Source organism: Mus caroli, unplaced genomic scaffold, assembly GCF_978045245.1.
Source record: "Mus caroli unplaced genomic scaffold, Mus_caroli_1 scaffold_15, whole genome shotgun sequence".
Classification (NCBI taxonomy): domain Eukaryota; kingdom Metazoa; phylum Chordata; class Mammalia; order Rodentia; family Muridae; genus Mus; species Mus caroli.
Window position 1 is genome coordinate 77278698 of NW_028227270.1, and position 12928 is coordinate 77291625.

A 12928-nucleotide genomic window follows, 5' to 3' on the forward strand; every position below is an offset into this window, starting at 1 on the left:
TTCGAGACAGGGTTTTTCTGTGTAGCCCTGGCTGTCCTGGAACTCACTTTGTAGATCAGACTGGCCTCGAACTCAGAAATCCCCCTGCCTCTGCCTCCTGAGTGCTGGGATTAAAGGCGTTGCCATCACGCCTGGTGTGAGGTAAGATTTATCATGGTTTCTGCCCGCGGTTGTTGGACTCGTTGCTTTAGGCCTGTGGTGAGGAGGCGCATCATGGCAAGAACATGTGGAGGAGGAAGCTGCTTACCTCACGGTGGCCAGGAAGAAAATGACCCACAGGAAAGAGGCCAAGGGTCCCAACTCCCAAACCCCAACTTCTATTAGTCCCGACCACTTAGCAATATCGCCATCTGCTGGACACCTAGCCTTAACGCATGGCATTTGGAGGACACGCCAGATCCAGAAACAACACCTGGGTTCAGCTAATTTAGATAAAGAGCATCAGGCTGTACTAAAGACCTTTAATCCCAGCCTTCAGGAGGCAGAGGCAGGCCGATCTCTAGGCTGGAGGCCAGCCTGGTCTACAGAGTGAGTTCCAGGACATCCAGGGGTATACCAAGAAACCCTGTCTTGAAGATAGATAGATAGATAGATAGATAGATAGATAGATAGATAGATAGATAGATAGATATGATACATATATATATATATATATATATATATATATACATACATTGATACATACACACATACATACATACACATACATACATGGATACATACATATACACACACATACATACATGGATACATACATGCATGCAAACATACATACATGGATACATACATACATACATACATACTTACATACGTAGATAGGTGAAGAGGGATGAGAAGGATGAAGGGGTCAGACCAGTCAGCTCTACAAAGCAGACTTCAGGGCACACCTGGAAATCTGTGTGGGAGTAAAACACAGGCCAGGCTGGGAGAGAGAAGCTACAGGCCAGGCAATCAGGAAAGCCCTTTGTTATGGACAGACAGTAAAGGGCTGGGTTCCTCTTGGTAGAGCATCTCTCTAGAGAAGGTGAAGGTTTGCTGAGGGTAAGGATAATGTTATCCTGCCGTGGATGCTGCCGGGATGGGTCTATTCAGGAATCTATTCTAGGTGGTGACTGAATCATTCCATTTTCTAGTCCAGTTCTGGATATTATTTAAGTGTGGCTAAAAATAGGGAAGGTAGTTGTTGGAGGGAATTCTGCAGTCATCCCTGAGAATATTACCAGTGTAGCTCAGACCTCTTCCTCCAGCGTTCCTAGCAGATGTCCTCAAAACCTCCCCACAGAGGTCTTAAGATTCATTGCCAGGCCTGGGAAATAATAAAGATGTTGACTAGTTAGAATCGCACCTGCGTTTGCACAGGTATGGCCCAGGCTGTGCGGTCTCACCATGTGTCACACTTTGCATGAGAGCTGCCCTAGAGCTTCATGCCTGCCATGATCCGTGCGGCTGATCACAGGTGTCTGACCACATTAGTGTCTGCTCTGTGCTCGGCTCCCCTGCTATGGCTCAGCTACTTCAAACTGAGTTCTCTACCCCCTGCCATATTGCTATCAAGTACAAATTATTCCACCTCTTTTCTTTGCCTCTGCAAAGGCTAAGCCCCTAGTGCCTTTTCTTAACTGAATATTCTGGGGCGGTGATGTGTGTGTGTGTGTGTGGGGGGGGTGTTGTCTTTCAGGAAAGGCTGCTTTCCATTTTGAGCAAGTCAAGCAGTCAGATAAGGTACCCCCCAAAACATCTGACCCTGACCCACAACCACTGTGATCATGACTATCAAAAACTGTGATAAAGGCGTGTATAAAATCTCTGTTTGGGGTTGACTTGGTATGTAGCAATAGAAAACCTACAGGTGCTCAGACTATTTGATTCTCTTGCCGGAATCGTCTAAAAAAAGCCTTGTTTAAACAGCACACACATGGCCCTGACTGTAGACACCGGGCAGAGAAGGTTTGTAAAGGCGATTTCAGGATGTGTACATGCAGAGTTCCCAGGAGCCGAGGATACCCCTTAGGAGTTCCCTTCCTTTCTCGGAAGGCAAGATGTGCTTTGCATGATTCTACGCAATATACCCCATTTCTCCAAGTGGCCTACAGATCTTTCGTCCTCTTGGAAGGTCCTATTGAAGACTTAAGAGGTTCTACCAGGGTCTAATTGCACTTCTCTGCCAATAACCCATACATGTTTACATATAAATTGATACAGACGCAAAGCTCATGTAGCTAGCCTCAATTAATTACTAATAGTTAATAAGTGATAGCTTTACTACGTGGTCAGCTTGACAAAGAAAAAAAGACATTCTCTCTTTCTCCAGGAGCCAGTAACAGAAACACTAGAATGTAGCTGTCTAGGGACCTTAACAGAAGAGACTTCCAAGGCTCTGGAAGGATGGCATGAGTGGGAGGCACACCAGCTCAGGAAGAGCTTTTTATATTGAGAAGTGAACATGACTTTTTAAAGGGATTTTTGTAGCACCTTGTGGACCATTACTCTTGCCCTGGGTGGAAAACCAGCAGGAAGGAGTGTGAAGTTTCTGATCTGCAGTACTGCACAATGCCTCGTGGACTCTGAGTTTAACAAAAGCTCCAAATAATAACAAGTGCAACTGATGACACCCACAGGAGCCCTGCACACGCTCTTGGTTCCTAGGTAAACATGAGGTGGAGTCCTCTTTGGCCGGTGGGGTTGGGGCCACGATTTCTTCCCTTGGCAGACTCTGTTTTCAGGTTGGTCTGAAAGGTGACTAATGCAGTCTAAGCTCAGAAGTGAGTAGAATCCACAGACCAGTGGAATTCTATATGCGTAAGAGCCCTCGTAGTCCGCCACCAGGTTTGCTTATCAGTGATGGGACTGAAAGGGTTTCCCCACAGGGGGTGCAGAGATTTCCATGCTTGCTCAACAAGCAGTTTCCACCAAGCAGGCCTTAGGCTCCTTATTCTAAAGCAAGGCATGCTTACAGCATCCACCGGTACGCCAGCTGAGAACAAACAGAGGTAATCAAAGCCAGCTGACACATGCACATCTGTCTGTCACTTTAAATTTTTTTTTTCAAGACAGGCTTTCTCTATGTAGCCCTGGATGTCCTGGAACTTGCTCTGTAGACCAGGGCTGGCTTTAAACTCACATGAGATCTGCCTGCCTTTGCCTCCCAAGTGTTGGGATGAAAGATGTGTGCCACCACCATCTGGCTGAAACTGTGAAACTGTCGCTTTTTAAAAGCCCATAAACATATATTAATATTTTATTAATTGTTCAAAAATTTTACACATAGTATCTTAACCATACTCCCCTCCTCTCCTTCCCCTAACTTCTCCTAGTCACCCCTCCCATCTTTCTAGCTGGTTTATTTGCTTTCTTTTTAGTAACTCACGGAGTCCAATTCATGCTGAGCATATATATATATATATATATATATATATATATATATATATATATATATGTACCCATAGATGTGGGGCTATCCAGCAAAACATAGTCAGCCCACCAGCAGCCACACTCTTAAAGGAAACTGATTCTACCTACATTAGAAACCATCATGGGTCCATAGGACCACTGTTAGAGGTGGGCACTCATGAGTCCAACTCTGCCAGGCTGGAATGTGGGCTGCTTTGATACTGTATAGACATCTGCTAAGGCGGTGAGTTCACCTATCACAGCCAAACCCTGGGATGCTTCCCACATTTGCATGTCATCCTTGCCCTGGGGCCAGGCAGATCTTCTCTGTGTCCTTCTGATTGTACTTCAGGGGCTGTCAATACAGAAGCACCCACAAGCATGTTTTAATGGCATGGTACCTTAGTTCTCCCACAATGAAAGAGGTCAAATATCTGACTGAAAAGGGGGCTATTTCTTTCCCCAGGCATTGGGGCTAGCTTAGTGGTTCTCAATTTTTCCAATGCTGTGGCCCTTTAATACAGTCCCCTCATGTTGTGGTGACCCCCAATCATAAAATTATTTCACTGCGACTTCATAACTGTGATTTTGCTACTGCTATGAATCATAACGTAAATATCTGGTTTGTGACCCCAGAGGGGTTGTGACCCACAGGATGAGAACCAATGGTCTAGCTGGAGCCAATCATCAGATGACTTAGAGAAGGTCCCCAAGCCTGGGCTCATCTGCCGCATCTAAGCTTTAAGATGCAGCCTCTGAAAGGACCAGGGAAGAGCCAGGACAAGGCCACTTGAGCAAGCCTCCTTAGACAGCTGCTCTCTTCTGCGTGTCTACAGCAAGGCCAAAGCCTCCAGATGAACCATGAAAAAGTCGTCTCCTCATCTGGGGTGGGTGATGCCAAACATCTGGATGTTATATAATAAGCCATTTGGGGTTGTTTTTCTTGCTCTCTTAAACATAATCCCAACAGTAAAGCCTGGGTTTGGAACTCGGCTTTCATGTCCTCCCCGTAAGGTCAGAGTGGCCCTGACGATGTTTTTTTTCCATTAAAAGCTACACATGCACACTCAGGAGAGCAACCTGTGGGACTGGAACTGACGTTTGCAGGTGACTGTGAAGCTGTCCTCAGATTCTTTGTGATCACAGGACCCGACAGTGAAAGAAATGCCTGAAGCTAATGTCTACAGGCTCTAGTGGCCTATGCTTTGGAAAACACATACCTCTGCACCTGTAGCTTGGTTCTACACACAAGTAAATGACACCCATACCTCTCGCGAATTGTGTTTTTGAAACCCTACAATTTTGCAGGACACCCTGAAATAGGACAATGAATTCTTGGGCTTTCCATGCCCATAAGCCACAGCTTGATTATAATGCTGCCAAGTTCTTGGTGAAATACAATGTATAGCCATAAGAGAGTGACTTGTCTCTTGCTTTGTTACATGTTCTTTTGATTGGGCCCCACCCCTTACTACTTTCTTTCTGTTCATTTTCTCCCATGGCTCATACCACCATTCATTTACCCTGCAAAGAGATCTTTTGGCAAAGGTAGCACTGCAACTCCAAAATGCAGCTGTTACTCTTTAAAAGCCAGTGAGCATCCTTTAATGGCAGGTACATTCTCTCCTTGAGGAAAATATTGTTGTGGAGAGACTGAGGTACAAGACAACTAAAAGCTAAGAGTGGTGGTGCACATCTGCAACCCCAGGTATCAGGAGGCTCCAACAGGGGGCTATGAGTTCCATGCCAATCATAGCTATACAAGGGAGACCCTGTCCCCCCAAAACAAGTAGGGGGAGGAGAAAATGGAGGAGGAGGAGGAGGAGGAGGAGGAGGAGGAGGAGGAGGAAGAGGAAAGAAAACAGAGGGAGAGAAAGAAGAAGAGGGAGAACAGAGCAATAGGAGTTGCTGAAGAAGATTAAGCAACTTGCCTCCTTATAGTTGAGTTGGGACATAATTCGAGTCTGTCTGTGGAAACAACACAGTAGAAAAGCCATTAAGATCTTTGCTTTGGGAGGCAGCAGGCCAGGGTGCAAGACTGACCTCTGTCACTGTGTAACTTGAAGCAATTGTTTAGTTTCCCGAAACCTCCTCTGTTAAGTGATGAAAATAACATGGTGTTTCCACTGGGCTCTGTGAGTCAAGTATGAGTGTGAAATACTGGGTTTCAGTGACTTGACTGGTGCAAAGTTTCTCTGATAATTAACTCCTATTATAGTCATCAATAGATTTTCCTGGTTCTCTCTGGGACTCAGCTTCTTCAGGAACTGCTTTTAGGCTTTCAACAAAGTAAGTAATCTGGATTCAGATCTACAAAGAGTTACTGGAACAAGAGACTTTTATTGTTGATTAACAATAGTTAGACAGGAATTCTGAAAGTGGATAGCTCCAGCACAGGCACGGTGACCTAATAATGTTGCTATGTCTTGTGTAGCTGGAACTTGACCTGACTGGGGCTGATCAGGAAATAAAGGAAAGATATCGAAGTGACAAACACAGAAAGGCTCGAATAAGGTGGATCATGTGTACATTAATGGAATGGTACCAACTTCCCAATCACATGGAACTTCAACATGTTTTTTAGGTATAGCATAGGGGTCAAATGTACTTTGATGGAATGATACTAACTACCCAACAATACAGAACTTTAGTCTGTTAATTATGTACATTATTTGAGGCAGTGTCAGGAGCCATCTAGAAAAGGCTAAGGCTAGCAGGCGACTTTCCTGGAAATGGGCCACTGTCTTTGAATGGCTAATGATGGGTTAGCTCTGAAACTCAAGGTCCAAAGAGACTTCACCTCGGGATTACTTCTTGCAGCTCATATGCCTCTCCTGTCACTATTACATAGTCTAACTTTGCCTGGACATTAGCCCACCCTATTGGGACAAATTTCCCGCAGATCAACACGAAGATAAACTTTCATGAATTAATGCTGTTTAGATGAATTAATGATTTTATAGAATTTCTGATTTGATTCGAATAGTTTTAGGAAGAAAGTTTTAAGAGATGGTTTTAGTTGTTTTGCTAGAAAGATGTAATAAAGTGAGAGTCAAGACTAGAATGTGCCCGTTCCTCAGAATAGTAAGTAAAGGCTGCATTATAAGATATGCAATGCACGTTCATAGTTATACTAGGCTTTGGACAAATTTATGTTCAAGGAAAAACATTCAAGTCCATGGATAAAGCCACAGGTGTTCACTATGGCAAGGCAAGGCCATGTCAAAACTATTGTTTTGAACTTATAATGAGTTTACAGTGTGAAACACTGCCTTGAACATGTTACTGATAATTTCTGTAACTCCTCTTTTATGTAAAATTTTATCTATGACATAATTCTTTCATACATAGAGAACTTCTTGTCTAAAGCTATAAAAAGGTAATTAGCAAGAAAGATAGTACAGCCATTTTCTTCTTTACCTGGTGTGTGTGTTTTCTGTGTGAGTGAGTGGCGCTTTTTTTCCCCTTTCTTTTTTCTCTAATTCACAAAGAATTAACAAGCTCTGAGCCTCTCACCTGGCCAGCAGGGACTTCTGGCTGACTCAACAGAGAAAGGAGCCCTAGCAGTAAATCCTTTTACTTAATTCCCTGCTGCTAAACAGCATATGTTAAATAGCCAGAAATTAGTGCTTATTTAATCACAAATAGTAAGAGAGTTGAAGAATATTCAGCGTTTATTAAGGCACAGAATAGTAACAAAGAGTTAAGTGACCCCAGTGCTTATTTAAGCACAAAGAGTTAAGTTTCTCCAGAGCACAGAGTCAAAGCGAAAAGAAGTCAGCAGTTTTCAGCCATAGAATAAACAAGAGAGTGCTAAGTTTCCTGAAGCCAACATCTTCCAGCTCCCAGTACAGTTAGGTCAGAGATCATCAGTCTTCTGGCTTTGTCGAACTCTGTGTTCCACCTCAGCTCTGAATCCCAAAAGGCCAGGGCAGGGCCCCTCTCCAGAAGGTCTCTGTAGGTGAGCAGGCTCCAGCTACAAACATCTAGGAGGATGAAATGGCCATTGCTAGTTTGTGCACAAACTGGCCAATCATTTGTAAACATTTGCACTTGGACACACTGTCAACATGCACACTCAGATCAGGGGGACAGCACTGCCATCCCCTCTGAGGATGGCACCCCAGGAGTTAGGTGAAGGCTTTGCCATTCCCATGAGTGTGAGACATTAGTCCTTGACGTGGCCATGCCCGTGACATACAATTCACACTCACTCGGGTTTCTTTGCCTCGTTACATGATATTATTGGAGAATCAGGTTTGTGTGGGTTTTTTTTCCCCTCATGATCATAATATGGCTGCCACAGCTCCAGACATCAAGCCCTCACATGACAGAATGTAAAGAAAGTTCTCTTCTCACATTCCCCTTTCTTATTAAGAAAAAAGATTTTTCTCAGATATTTCCAGTAAATTTACCTTTTATTTCCACGGTCAAAGTACTTACGTGTCTAACAATGACTTGGTATAGGGAAATAAGATGTCTATGGATGCTCTGGATCAAAGATCTAAAAATGTTTTCCATAAAAGACCAATTAATTAATAGTTTACTTTTTGTATCCATGTAGTCTCAATTCTGCTCTCACAGCATGAACATAGCCATAGACAATAGGAAAACATACACATGCCTGTGTTCTAATAAAACTTTATTTTTCCCAAAGAGGTGACAGGTAGGCATAGCAAATGCCTGCCTTAAACTACTGGTGGCATTTCTGAGTATACAGGTAGATTTGATTAGCAAAGAACAGAGAGTCCATGTTTAGTGAGCATGCCACAGCGACAGTGGTGGTGTGCCTAAGAAAGCCAGTTACTGCTCCCACAGGAGGCCTACACACTGCCGTTTGTGCTGCCGCCATGTCTCTAGTGATCCCTGAGAAGTTCCAGCACATTTTGCGAGTACTCAACACCAACATCGATGGGCGGGGGAAAATAGCCTTCGCCATCACTGCCATTAAGGGCGCGGGGCAGAGATATGCTCATGTGGTGTTGAGGAAAGCAGACATCGACCTCACCAAGAGGGCTGGAGAGCTCACGGAGGATGAGGTGGAGCGAGTGATCACCATCATGCAGAACCCACGACATTACAAGATTCCAGACTGGTTCCTGAACAGACAGAAGGATGGGAAGGATGGGAAGTACAGCCAGGTTCTGGCCAACGGTCTAGACAACAAGCTGCGTGAGGACCTAGAGCAGCTGAAGAAAATTCGAGCCCATAGAGGGCTGCGCCACTTTTGGGGCCTTCGTGTCCGCAGTCAGCACACCAAGACCACTGGCCGCAGGGGCCGAACTGTGGGTGTATCCAAGAAGAAATGAGTCTCTGGGCCTTTGCTGTTAATAAGTAGTTTATATACCAAAAAGAAAGAAAGAAAGGAAAGAAAGAAAGAAAGAAAGAAAGAAAGAAAGAAAGAAAGAAAGAAAGAAAGAAAGAAAGAAAGAAAGAAAGCCAGTCAGTTACTGCCAAAATCAAACCATTAGGATGCTGGGGACCACACTTACAGAGACATACAAGGAAATACACACCTAGGGACTCCCTGGGTCTACACTCGTAGTCCAGTCTGCCTGTCCTATTTCTTCTAAGGCTTGAGTGTAGTTGTAGGGAGTGGGAGGGTACATGGAAATGATTGACAAAACTGAGATCACTGGCAGAAAGAAAAAGAATTCATCCTCCTAGGATGCAGCCTTTGTAGCCGTATCTCCCATCATCCCTGGAGATGTTCCCATCGTACGTTATCTTCATCGTCTCCCTTCCATCACCCTTGTGGCTGGGACTTCATTCTTACCTTAGCTGGGATAGTAAGGTCCTCTGATGTAGGGAATTTCCTTGAATCCTGAAGAAAGCCTAATTATTCCATGGTTTATGTAAGGTACCAAGTTACACACTAAGTGCAAAAGAGAATAAATACATAAATATAATAAGTAGTAGAAGACATTCTCTCTCTTCTCTTCTCCATCTTCTTCTTCTTCTCCATCTTCTTCTTGTTGTTCTTCTCCATCTTCTTCTTCTTCTTCTTCTTCTCCATCTTCTTCTTCTTCTTGTTCTTCTTGTTCTTCTTGTTCTTCTTCTCTCTTGTTCTTGTTGTTGTTCTTCCTCCTCCTCCTCTCTTTCTCTCTCTCTCTCTCTCTCTCTCTCTCTCTCTCTCCTCTCTCTCTCTCTCTCTCTCTCTCTCTCTGTCTCAGAACATACCCTTCCAAATGAGTATCGATCTCTTTGGAACATGTGCTTTCCCTTTTGACCTTGGCACATCTTCCAGCAGGATCTTCCCAGTTGCAATTACATCGAGATCCAGATTTTTAACCACAGAAGAAAGTCTGGTCTGGCTGGAGTGTTCCTTGCTTCCTTTGACTAAAAAACGGTTCCTCTTGTTTACTGACTGGAGTTTGCACTAGACTTCAGAATCACATGGGGAGGTTCCAAAGGTTCTGTCCACCTTCCACAGAGCAGCTGAGGTAACAGATGGAAGGGGATGCATCAGACACAGTTCTGAAGGGAGTTCATCAGAAGAGCCCCCTCACCCCACCACCTAGGGTGCTGTAGCAACTCAGCCCCTGAAACACAATGAAGCAGGGGAGACTGTAGACAGGAAACTGCATGTCTGGGGAGGGCTGGAGTAGGGCCTGGAAGTTGGGCCGGATTTGGTCAAGAATAGAATAAGGACACACCATGGACAAAAACCGTAGCTTCCCAAGATTCTGAACCACGAAACACGGATTCAAATATCAGCTTTGCCACTCACTGGCTATAAACGCAGTCAAGTTTCCTGAGTCTCCAGCACTTAGCTTCCCTGACTCTGAAGTGGGAATCAGCAGGCTGATCTCTCAAGGGCACTGGGAGGAGTAAGCAGGTTATGACTTATGTAGGATACTAATGGAACATATGATAATGTATGTAGGACCATAATGTCAATGTTTACTGTCACCACTCCCAGTTCAACACAATCTCACTGAATGGCCCTTCCTGGTCCATCCCGGCATTTGTGAACCATCTGTGTGTCCAGACAACCCGAGACGTGACCATTCCATTGACTTCTCGGCATTCCCGGAGGTAGGCTCCCCTGTGTGAGCTCCTGCTTGCTGTACAGTTGCTTCAGCTTCTCTCTCCTCTGTTTTGCCAATCACTGGTCTGTGATTCAGGCCTTTTGTCCCAGTCTGCTGTAACGTCTGAAATGAAACACCTTAATCGGGGAAACTTGAAGAGCATAGAATGTATTGCTCACTCGCTGTTCTGGAGGGTGGGAATTTGAAGACCAAGGTGCTAGCAGATTTGGTGCATGGTGAGGGCCCACTCCTTGCTGAATAGGTGGTGACGTGTGGGTGTTCCTCACATGACTGAAGGGGCCAAGACAACCCTTTTCAATCACCTCCTTTATAAGGGCGTATCTGAGTCATAACTGAATCGCATCTCCAGAGACCGCACCTCCTAATATGATCACATTATATATTGGGTTTCAACATACATTAGGGAATGGGAAACAACATTCAGACCATAGTAGGTCTAGTAGGTTCAACTGTGGCTGAGTGGTGATATACCTGGAGTGTGGCAATGCATATATGCTGGCTCACTCCTGGGGGAATAATCTTGTGGGGTTTTCAATTCTCTCCCCATTGCTGGACATCTCCTAAAAATGGTTCCTTGGCATAGCCAACCTATTCTACTAGGAGGCCACTCACTCTGATGAAGGGGTCCTGGTGTGCGGTACTCACCCGCTCCCGAGGGAGGTTAGTACATCTGTGTTTTGCTAATTCTTGGAAGCAGAGACTGTTTAGCAACCCTTCCACCCCTCCCCACCCTCCCCCTCCTCACCCCTCTCCCTCCCCACCCTTCCCCACTCCAGACTCCACTTTCACCACAACAGGTAGCTGACTCTGTGTTTCCATGGTTCCCCCAAATCCAGGACACACCTGTAAATCTCTCCAGGTGATTCTTTGGTAGTCACCTATGTAGACTCTGTTCTGTTTCCTGCTGGTCTCTCCTAGGTCTTGAGTCCGTAAAGGACATCCTCCAAGCAAAACCAAGAGATAGTCTACACCTCTCCTGGGAGCACAGGTGGGAGGGTGTAGACCTAGCAAGCCCAGCAAAAATTCCAGACTCAGTTACACAGGGCTCCTTTCGGGGGAGTCCTGTTAGATGCAAATGAACATCAGGTTTAAAGCAGACAAAAGATACCCGGAGATCACCTGAGAGCGGCTCAAAGGCTCTGCCCAAGTGACAGATCTTCTGCTGCCCCGCGGAAGCCCAGGTGTGTTTCCCCTCCCATCTCCACATTTAGCAGTGCAGCTCCGATCACCACTAAAGCTGCCGTCTGTCTGCCTCGCTCAAACCCAGTTCTTTCAAAACGTCGCCAGAACTAGAGTCAATCCCCAGAACACCTGTTTTAAAGTATAAAACGCAGAGGGGGCAGGCTTGTGCCTACGGAAGAGGGGAGCTTAGACAACAGGAAGGAGGCATATGATTCCCCGCACAGGACAAGAAGGAGAGGAAAACAAAACAAAACAAAACACAAAAAACAAAAAACGAAGAGCGGCGGGTGGTGGGGGAGGGGGTAGGCAGGCAGTAAGCCTTGAGGACTCTTAGGCCTCGCAATAAATGAGGACGCCTGGCGCCTGCGGCGGGGTCAAATGGGGTCAGACAAGCTTATCCCTGCGCCTGGGAATTGAGGGCATCCCGAGGACAGCTGTAGAACAAGAGTCTCCTGTGCCCTCCCCTTCTAGGCAGGTCAGGAACCATGGAGGCAGGAGCTCTCTCAAGGTAGTGTCAGCGGCATACATCTCTGAAATGGAAGCGACGTCGGGCTCTGTTCAGAATCCCGACGAGAGACAAAGAGTAGCTGTCAGTGTTGTTCGCCTCCTCGAGAATCGATGCTTGCTGTGCGGTCCCTAAAGCCCAAACCAAACCAAACACTCCTGGAAATATCAACAGACTTTGCATCTGTGACAGGCTCCCCCAAACTGTTTCTCCGAGCTCTTAACAACAAATGCATGCCTTTGCAAAAAAAAAGCCCCCAAAGCCTCCGGGACATCGGTGGCTACCCCACCCCCACCCGATCCCTTGCCTTCAGCCCGCCCGGGAGGGCTCACGGCCTGGGCGCATCTGCTGGAAAGACTGGAAAACTTTTGCCAGGCCAAGGCTGGTCTGGCGCTTCCAGGGGCGTGTAGCCACGCAGCACGGCACTGCCACCTTGTGGCCGGCGGCGGCATCGCTGACGACAGCCAGCAGCAGCCAGCGCAAGACTGGAGCCTGAGGCTGGGCAGCAGCGCACGTCCGCAGGAAAGCACTAGGCTAGCAGGGGCAGGGGCGGAGCGCGCCGGCGCCGGTCACGTGGGTTAGCAACAGGCAGCAGCCAATGACAGCGCTAGTCAGGTGGCGCGTGCGCTCGGAGACTCCGGGAAGGCGTGGAAGGCTGTGCCTCTGCAGAGCAGGCTGCCTGGGGGAGTGGCGGGTCGTTGTGGTTGGAGTTCCGACCTCGCTGTAGAGCTGGCGAACCAGATCTTTAGCAGAGACCCCTATGGGGGACAGCGAGTGAAAGAAGAGATGGCAGAAGGGA

General features: G+C 46.3%; 1 non-coding gene and 1 pseudogene across 1 annotated transcript; one reads left to right on the plus strand and one right to left on the minus strand.

Annotated features, from left to right (window-relative positions):
- Positions 1-3654: 3654 nt before the first annotated feature.
- Positions 3655-3763, minus strand: LOC115029197 (U6 spliceosomal RNA). Its single transcript, XR_003834751.1, has one exon. It is a non-coding gene; the product is annotated as a U6 spliceosomal RNA (small nuclear RNA).
- A 4449-nt stretch (positions 3764-8212) lies between these two features.
- LOC110308560 (small ribosomal subunit protein uS13 pseudogene) lies at positions 8213-8718 on the plus strand (annotated as a pseudogene).
- The last annotated feature ends 4210 nt before the right edge of the window (positions 8719-12928 follow it).